The sequence below is a fragment of the Suncus etruscus genome, chromosome 2 (genome assembly GCF_024139225.1).
Source record: "Suncus etruscus isolate mSunEtr1 chromosome 2, mSunEtr1.pri.cur, whole genome shotgun sequence".
Lineage (NCBI taxonomy): Eukaryota > Metazoa > Chordata > Mammalia > Eulipotyphla > Soricidae > Suncus > Suncus etruscus.
In genome coordinates this window covers 128255815-128265894 of record NC_064849.1, presented here as the reverse complement: position 1 = coordinate 128265894, position 10080 = coordinate 128255815, and the positions used below count along the sequence as shown (strand labels likewise).

General features: G+C 39.4%; 1 non-coding gene across 1 annotated transcript; it reads right to left on the bottom strand.

Moving 5' to 3' along the window:
• Positions 1-501: 501 nt before the first annotated feature.
• Positions 502-639, bottom strand: LOC126002751 (small nucleolar RNA SNORA51). Its single transcript, XR_007493395.1, has one exon. It is a non-coding gene; the product is annotated as a small nucleolar RNA SNORA51 (small nucleolar RNA).
• Between the last annotated feature and the right edge of the window lie 9441 nt (positions 640-10080).

The window sequence follows — 10080 nt, the reverse complement described above, 5'->3', positions numbered from 1 at the left end:
GGAAACTGGGCATTAGGGCAGGAAATGTGCACTGGTGAAGGTTATTGTACATTGTATGATTGTAACTCAATTATGAACAACTTTCTCTGTGAAAAAAGGACAACCACTATGTTTAAATTTAAATAAAGAGTATTTGTGTTGGAACACTCAATAGGCATTATGCTAGAATTACACAGCATCTACAGTAGATAATAAAAATAATTTCCTACAATAAGGACAGCTAATCTAAATGGACCCAGGTATAGAGAATTAAATTAAATCTCAGTCACATCACAATTTTGGCCTTCATTTGTTTCCTACCATTTCCATGCCTTTCACTCAGTTTGCGACTATTGTATGAGAAACTTTACCAAAAAACATGCTCTTTTTCTTTTCTTAGGGCTTCACGGCAGACTGTGACAGTGACATTCTTTCTTTCTGTTCTTGCATCTGAAACAACATATCATAAGCCAAAATAGCTCTATGAAAGCTATTTATTTATGCTGGTTCGTCTATGTATATTTTTTATTCCCCATTCACAATACAGACCAGGCATAGGGCCCAGGTTTGAGGTGGTATAAAGGGAGCATTTACTGTTATCTCCTCTTCTATAAGTCAGTGTAAAAGAACAGACCACCTGTGGGTAAGCATTGGAAGGCCTTATCTTTTCTTTTTTTTATATATATATATATAAAAACCCTTCACCAGTGCAAACATTTCCATCACCAATATCCCATGTGTCCTTCCTCCCCACCCCACACTGGTCTGTACTTTAGACAGACTTTCTACTTCCCTCGTTCAGTCAAATTTTGTGTATGACAGAACTCAGTGTAATTATTTCTGTGACTGCACTAAAACTATCCCTGTGGTGAGCTTCATGTCAGGAATTGGACCCTCCAGTCCTCCTCTATTTTGTCTCTGAGAATCATTACACAAATGCTTTTCATTTTTCTCAAAATCCATAGATGAGTGAGACCATTCTATGTTTATCTTTCTCCCTCTGACTTATTTAACTCAGCATAATAGATTCCCTATACATCCATGTATAGGAAAATTTTATGACTTCATCTCTTCTGACAGCTGCATAATATTCCATTGTATATATGTACCATAGTTTCTTTAGCCATTCGTCTATTGAAGGGCATCTAGGTTGTTTCCAGAATCTGGCTATTGTAAACAGTGCTGCAATGAATATAGGTGTGAGAAAGGGATTTTTGTACTGTATTTTTGTGTTCCTAGGATATATACACCTTTTTATACACCAATAATGATAGGGAAGAAATGGACATTAATAAAACAACCCCATTCACATCAGTGTCACACAAACTCAAATATATTGGAGTCTACTTGACTAAAGATGTGAAGGACCTATACAAAAATAACTATAAAACCCTGCTACAAGAAATAAGAGAAGACACATGGAAATGGAAATCCATACCCTACTCTTTGGGATTTTGGCAGGATTAATATCATTAAAATGACATAACTCCCCAAAGCTTTGTACAGATTTAATGCGATCCCTCTAAAGATACCCGTGGACATTTTTTTCAAAAAAGTGATCTAAACACTTCTGAAATTCATTTGGAACATATAAAACCCACGAATAGTTAAAGCAATACTTGGGAAAAGAAATATAGGAGTTATAACTTTCCCCAACTTTAAACTGTATTACAAAGCAATAATTATCAAAACAGCATGGTATTGGAATAAAGGACAGACCCTCAGGTTAGGGAACAGGCTTGAATACTCAAAGAATGTTCCCCAGATATACCGTCACCTAATTATTGATAAAGGTGCAAGAAATCCTAAATGGAACAGGAAGCCTGTTCAATAAGTGGGTGTTGGCACAACTGGCTAGCCACTTGTTAAAAAGCGAACTTAGACCTCCAGTTAATCATCATGTACAAAGGTAAAATCCAAATGGATTAAAGACCTAGATATCAAACTGAACCATAAAGTATATAGAACAACATGACATTGAGACTAAAGGTATCTTTAAAGAGGAAATAGTACTCTCCAAACAAGTGAAAGCAGAAATAAATAGATGGGATTATATTAAGCTGAGAAGCTTCTGCACCTCAAAGGAAATAGTGCCCCGGATACAAGAGCCACCTACTGAGTGGGAAAAACTATTCACCCAATACCCATCAGATAAGGGGTTAATATCCAAAATATACAAGACACTGACACAACTTTACAAGAAAAAATTATCTAATCCCATCAAAAAATGAGGAGAAGAAATGGACAGACAACTTGACAAAAAAGAAATACAAATGGCCAAAAGGCACATGAAAAAATGCTCCACATCACTAATCATCAGGGAGATGCAAATCAAAACAACTATGAGGTACCACCTCACACCACAGAGAATGGAATGGCACACATCACAAAGAATGAGAACAAGCAGTGCTGGCAGAGTTGTGGAGAGAAAGGAACTTTTATTCACTGCTGGTGGGAATGCCGTCTAGTCCAACCTTTGTGGAAAGTGATATGGAGATTTCTCCAAAAGCTGGAAGTTGAGCTCCCATACAATCCAGCTATACCACTCTTACGGCTATGTATATTTTTATATAAAACTTGAATCTAGGGGCTGAAGCAATAGTACATCAGATATAATAATTGCCTTACATAGAGGTACCCAGGGTTTGATCTGTGGCCTCCCATATGGCACTCAGAGGACTGACAGGACTAATTCCTGAGTGTAAATTCAGGAGTAACCTCTTAGTCTCGCCAGGTATAACCCAAAAACAAAAATATGTATCTAACCTAATGTCTTATCCATTATTAAAATATTTTTCTTCCTGGCACTGAAGAGACAGTACAAAGGTTAAAGTACTTGTCTTGTATGCAGCTGACCCTGGTTTGATCCCAGATACCACATATGGTCCCATAAGCACCACCCAGAGTAGCCTTCAAACTCCTAAATAAAAAGTCATGAAATAAATAAACAGTAAAAACATATTTCTTGCAGCTCTGGGGAGGCAGATGGACAGTCCCTGTTCTAAAACTCAAAACTGCCTTCTCTTCTTATATTCTCACACAGAAGAAAGATACAGTGGGCTGCCTGGCCTCTCCTTATAATAGAATGAATCCCATGTCCCAGGGATCCATTCTCATGAACAAATCATTCCCAAAGATCCCTTAGATCTAAGATGAAAGTTCCTACATATCAGTTTAGAGAAAGTGTTCAATAATCAAGTCACTGCGTCTATAAAAACATTCGTAACAAAAGTGAGGACAATAGACTAAATATAGAAAAAATTAACAACAAAAATCACAAGATGAAATATCATGAAAAATTATAAATAACCAAAGCAATGTATGAGCTTTGATAGTTTCTGTTCAGAACCAACTCACCTCTTGAAAGAAAATGATTCAACAACTTGCCTGTCCCCTTATTGACACTAGATGGCGCTAGAGGACCAATCTCTTAAGGGTAGAGGCAGGATATTCTTGGCCAGGGGGTTGGGGGGACAGAGAAGTTCAAATCACACACTGTCCACTGCCAAAGCAATTACACTTTCACAGAAAGAGAGGTCGCAGTGAGATTAAAGATGCATGACTCTAAACACTGTATCTATATCCCAGCTCTTCCTATTTGAGTCAAATTTTAAAGAACAAGAATGGTGAAAGAGATAAGCAATCCCTGCCAACCTCTGTGATTTTGGAAGGACAAATATGGGGATCTGTATCTTGTAAAACTGAAACCAGGTGATTAAGCCATCTTCCTTCTCAGTATCATGATCATCATCAAGATCTTGCCTGGTGTTTGTTTTTACCATCCATAATTGGACTTCATTTACCCTTAAATATATAATGCATTGAGAACAGCTCTTAGGATTGAGAGATAGGGCAAAGTTCACAGGGAAGGAGAGGTCATTAAAAAACAGCATCTCTTATCTCAACTCCTCACTCTGTTAATAAGGGTGTGGCATCAGGAAGCTACAGTTTTGTTCCACTTGTGAGTCTAAGTTATCTTTCAGCTGATTCTCCATTTTTGTACAGAGCTGTATACTCTTGTGCAGCACAAGACCACCAAGTTCTCAGAGCTGGGTTGAGAGTTTACTCTCAACTGAGTGGGGGAGAATAGAAGGAAGGAAGGAAGAAAGAGAAGAAAGAAAGAAAGAGGGAAGGAAGAGGAAGGAAGGAAGAAGGAAGGAAGGAAGGAAGGAAGGAAAGGAAGGAAGGAAGGGAAGGAAGGAAGGAAGGAAGGAAGGAGGAAGGAAAGGAAGGAAGGAAGGAAGGAAGGAAGGAAGGAAGGAAGGAAGGAAGGAAGGAAGGAAGAAGGAAGAAGAAGAAGAAAGAAAGAAAGAAGAAAGAAAGAAAGAAAGAAAGAAAGAAAGAAAGAAAGAAAGAAAGAAAGAAAGAAAGAAGAAAAGAAGGAAAGAAAGAAGAAAAGAAGGAAAGAAAGAAAGAAGAAAAGAAGGAAAGAAAGAAAGAAAGAAAAGAGAGAAGGAAAGAAAAATAAAAGAGAGAAGGAAAGAAAAAGAAAAGAGAAGGAAAGAAAAAGAAAAGAGAGAAGGAAGGAAAGAAAGAAGAGAGAAGGAAGGAAAGAAAGAAAAGAGAGAAAGAAAGAAAGAAAGAAAGAAAGAAAGAAAGAAAGAAAGAAAGAAAGAAAGAAAGAAAGAAAGAAAGAAAGAAAGAAAGAAAGAAAGAAGAGAAAGAAGAAGGAAGAAGAAAGGAAGGAAGGAAGGAAGGAAAGGAAAGGAAGAAGAAGGAAAGAAGGAAGAAGGAAGGAAGGAAGGAAGGAAGGAAGGAAGGAAGGAAGGAAGGAAGGAAGGAAGGAAGGAAGGAAGGAAGGAAGGAAGGAAGGAAGGAAGGAAGGAAGGAAGGAAGGAAGGAAGGAAGGAAGGAAGGATAAAGAAAGGATTTCAGCTTCACAGACTGACCACATAAAAATTACAAAGCTTAACACTAGCCCCATGAAGAATGTTCCATTTCTTCCAGACTAATTGCACCATTACCCCAAAATTACTCAAAATTTTAAATATTTAAGTCTTTCTCTTGTTATTGCTGCTGTTATTTGGAAAGGATATTATATACAGCTGTTATGAAAGTCACCTGGGGTCATCTGTTACTAGGGATTGAATGCAGGGTCCTTCTCAAGGAAGTCATGAGCTTTACTTGAGCCATAGATCCAGTCATAGTTCTGAAGAACATTGACCTGAATTCCTCAGGAAAAACCTCAAGCCTGCATCCCATATCGTTTCTTTTTGACATTGTCTATCCATAGCATATTGTAAAAGGAAAGAGGGAACACTTGTGTGCTTAAGGTGATGTCTGCAATTTTTTGTATATGTAGATTCTTGGTATAGTTATTAAAGCCCCTTACCACTAATAAAAACCATCATCTTGCTCTCTTGGTTTCCATAAGAAAAAAATTCTACAAGCCTGATGTGAGAAATAGCTCTATGTTACAGCCTTGATGCATCAGGGCTCTCTGAACTTGCTCAGGGCAAGGAAGCTGCCTGGATCAGTAGCAAAGGGCTGCTCATCTCACTGATACCTCCTTTGACAGAATTCCTCATGTTATTAATAAGGATGTGGCAGCAGAAAGCTACAGTTTTATTCCACTTGTGAGAGTAAGTTGCCTTTAAGATGAATTGACTGTCTCTCTCAGCAGATCTGGGCCAATAGCTTAGCTTTAGGCCCTTAGTTAGAATTTAATCTGTTGGTAGAGGCCTTTGGATTAGTCCTCATCTTGCCTTCTAATTAGATGTTTCTCCATTGCCTCCTCCATTGGTTTTCTTGTCAAAAAGATGTTTCCCCATTGCCTCCTCATCAGGCTTTTTCCCTCTCCTTAGGCTTTGTTTTTTCCAATAAAGGCTGCTTTTAGAGGCTAGATGGGAAGTTTCTCATGGTGGAGCGACTGCACAGCTTGTATTGTGTTTCTGGCCTGCTATTCCTTCCCAACTGTGTGTAGATTATTCCCTGTGTTGGAATTGCTGCAGAACCTGCATCTCTTTCCTACCTGGACAGAGGACATGGGAGTCCCTCTTCCTCTTTGGGGATTGTGGAATGCACAACCCACCATTTCACATTAATCAACCATTTTCAGGATTATTTGGTATGAGGGAAGTATGTCTTCAGTATGGACCCTTGTTGGAACATGAGACCATAGCTCTATCCTAATATTGACCAGTCAGCTGATTAAATTGTTGCCAGTTCTGGGACTTGCCTAGAATCATCTGAGCAGGCTACCCCAGGTGACCACCATCATCTCTCCTTGAAACTTTCCACACTGCCACTGGATTTGAGGACTAACTCCAGGAAAGACATGCACACAAAAGAGTCATAAGACAATTTTTATTTTATGCTTATGGCTATTTGGGTGTTTGGACTACATTCAGCTATGCAGGACTCACTGCTGGCTCTGATTGCTTAGGTCTCTCCTAAGAATCACTCCTGTCAATGCTCAGGGAATCATTTGCAGTAATCAGGGATCAAACTAAAGTAGGCTGCATGCAATGCAAGCTCCTTAACCTTTGTACAATCTCTCCAGTCCCAAGACAGAGTTTTTAAAACCCTAGCATTTACTTAACAAAATAATAAACCTTAGAAACTGTGAAGAGGGGCCAGAGAGTTGTACAGTGAATAGGGTAATAACTTTGTAGGAGACTGGCCTGGGTTTTATCCCCAGAATCCCATATGGTCTATCCTAACCAAACTTTTGTTTGTCTTTGGAGGGAGGCTATAGGTGTGGTGCTTAGGTGCTATTCCTCACTCTGAACTTAGGAATTATGCTTAGTGATGTTAAGGGAGACCATATGGTATGCCAGGGATTGAATCTGATTTCCCATGTACAAGGCAAACATCCTGCCCACTGTAATATATCACTCCAGCCCAATATCCTGACAAAATATTTTATAAATAATTTTGGTTATAAGATTTTTCTATTTTTCATTCGAAAATGATAAATTATCCTCCAGAATATAACATTAATTCCAGTCCTGTGGTACTTTACACTGCTTGTATATATCAATTTTCCTTTATTAACATTGATTTTTCTGGTAGGGAGAAATAATATCCTTTTTAAATTTTTTATTGAATCATCCTGAGACATGTAGTTACAAAGTTGTTGATTGCTGAGTTTCAGACACACAATGGAGAAACAGCATGTGTGCTTTCAAGCTACTGCCAGGCACATGGCCAACCTGGGTTCGATGCCCAGCATCCCATAAGATCCCACAAGTATCACCTGGAATGATTCCTGAATACAGACAGAGCTTGAAGTAACCCCTGAGTATTGCTGGGTGTGACCAAAAATACTGTGTGCTCTCCTGTCGACCTTACAAGGAGCATCTGTACATATTTATTTGCCATTTTTCATTTCCTCGTTTATTAACTGCCTAGTAATATCTTAGGTTTGTTAAGGTTTGTTAAGAACCCATATTTTACCACTTTATAATTATAGTTGCTGATGGCCAGAAAGGTTCATTTTATTGATCACTTAGTATTTCATATTCTGTGAAGTCCTTGCTTATATCCTTTGCCAATTTTTTTCTACCATGTTGTTTGTCTTGTTCTTATAATTATCAACTTCTCAAGATTGATTATTTGTGGAGGTGTCTCAAAATTCAGTCGTTTTCAAAAAGCAAACTTAATCTGAGACAACAATCTAAATTAAACTCTTGTCCAAACCAGTTCTCAGGTTAGCATATTGCCCCTTGTCTGTACTGCACACCCACAACAAAGCAAGAAAATTGCCAGATGATAAATGACTTAGCTATGTGCCATTTCTTCCATCCTCTAAATAAGCTGTTCAATTAAAGACGGAAAATCTATCATTAAAAATAGCTGCTATGGGGTTGGAGAGATAGTAAGAGGTGCAGGGCACTTGCCTTGCACAAGGCTAACCTGAGTTTGATCCCCACATGGTCTCCAAAGCACCACCTAAGAACAGTACCAGGACTAAGGACTCAGTCCTGAGCACTGCTAGATGTGGACTCCAAACAAAACACAACAAAATATTAGAAATACAGGTGGTGGAATGAAGTGATAGTACAGTGGGTAGGGTGCTTGCCTCGCACTCAGCCAACCCAGGTTTGATTCCCAGAACCACATAAGGTTCCTGAGCACTACCAGAAATTGTCCTTGAGCACAAAGCCAGTAGTAAGCCCTGAGGATTATTGGCTATGGCCCAAAAACCTAAAACAAAATTATAAAGAAGAACGCAAGAAAAAATTCTAGAGGCCAGAGCAATAGCACAACAGCAGGGCATTTTCCTTGGACGTGGTCAACCCTGGATGAACCCAGGTTTAATTCTCAGCATTCCATATGGTCCCCCGAGCCTACCAGGGGTGATTTCTGAGCACAGAGCCAGGAGTAACCTCTGAACACTGCTGGGTGTGGTCCAAAAACAAAAAAAGAAAAGGAATAATAGAATTCTAGACTAAGAGCTCTATGCATTAAGATCTTATTAAGAATTACTATGGACCTCTAAAAATGCATGTGCTGAAGTCCTACCCTATAAGACAATAGTATTTGAGCCAGAGCAATAGCATTTGCTTTGCATGTGGCTGAGCCTGGTTTGAGACCTGACATCCCATATGGTCCCATGAATCTGCCAGGAGTGATTCCTGAGTGCAGAGCCAGGAGTAACCCCTGAACACAACCAAGTCTGGCCCAAAAAACAAAAAATAAAGTAAAATAAATAAAAAAGACATTAGTCTTTGGAGATGGAGTCAATCATATTTGTAAGCGGTTGTTAGGGTATTTATATATCAGAGAGCTCGTACTGTTTCCCTCTATCCCTGTGATGTGAGGGTACGAGAGAAGGTTGCCATTCAGAGCCAGGAAGTGAGTTCTCACCAGAAACCAAGCGTGATGCACCTTATGATGCACCAAGCATGCTGGTACCCCTAGCCTTCAGAAAACAAGGGTAGATACTTTTTCATTATTGGGTTGGAGTGATATCATGGTGAGTAGGGTGCTTGCTTTGCACTTAGCCAACTAGGATTAAATTTTTAGCACCTCAGATAATCCCCTGAGCACCACCAGGAACAAGCGATCCCTGAGTTCAGAGTCAGGAGAAAGTCCTGAGCACAGCTGTGTATGGTCCCCCCAAAGATACATTTTCATAGTTTAAATCTTCTCTGTTCTTTATTACGGTAGCCTGAGTTAATTAATCCAGGAACCATATAAAGAGACCAAAGAAATCAGGGAGTAAGATGAGGAATACACTAGACTAGAACCTGGGGGAGTCCTACATTATAAGGTAGGGCATACTAAAGAGGTGCAGAGAAGTTGTGGACAAACACCAGAGACAGAAATAGCAGGATATGCCAAGAGAGAAGGCGGAAATATAGAGTATCTGGAGAGAAGGCCACAGGTTGGGGATAAAATCATCAATCAACTCTTCTGCAGTGAAGAAGGTCCTTGATAACCTCAGAGTCAACTTCAGGCTGAGTGGAAAAGAAAGGTTTTTACTAGCCCTATGACTTGTAAGTATAGCTAGAGTTTTTTCTTCATTAGCTAGTCCATCAGGAATGACCTACTGCTTGTATTTAAATTCCACAGGAAAAACAAATAGTTCACCCCATCCCCTCCAAGTGTCGTTAAATAATTTGGCAGGCTTAAGCTGTTGTCTCAGGTTTTTTAACATCACCCTCATAAGGCTGGAGCCCATGCTCCTTCTCATCCTAATAAAATTAGTGCCTGGATCCTGTTTACTCTCTTCCTTGGAACCAATTCTTGCTATCCTGTGTCAACTTAGGCAAACATCTAATGTTCCTCGTTCACTTGGATGCGGCCAAGAGCCATAACTTTCTTCTGAAACCCTGACTTCTTGTTGCCTTCACCACAGCTAACAGTGAGATCATGGGTAACATACATATGCCAATGGCAGTGGGTATTGAATACTGAAATCCTATTGCTCTTCATTAGTCCTTTCCTATCACTGTACCCTACCAGTTTAATCTATTGTCCTCCCACCATACCTCAGCCGTGGGAGCCCCAGTCATGCTTGGAAAAGAAGTTACAGCATGTAATACCTGTGCAATACCATTTCCTCCCAGGGCCATCAAAACTGGCCTTTATCAGACTTCCATGCCTCTTCCCATCTGTGAATTTTTTCTCCACTTGTTTTTAATCTTGTGAAGA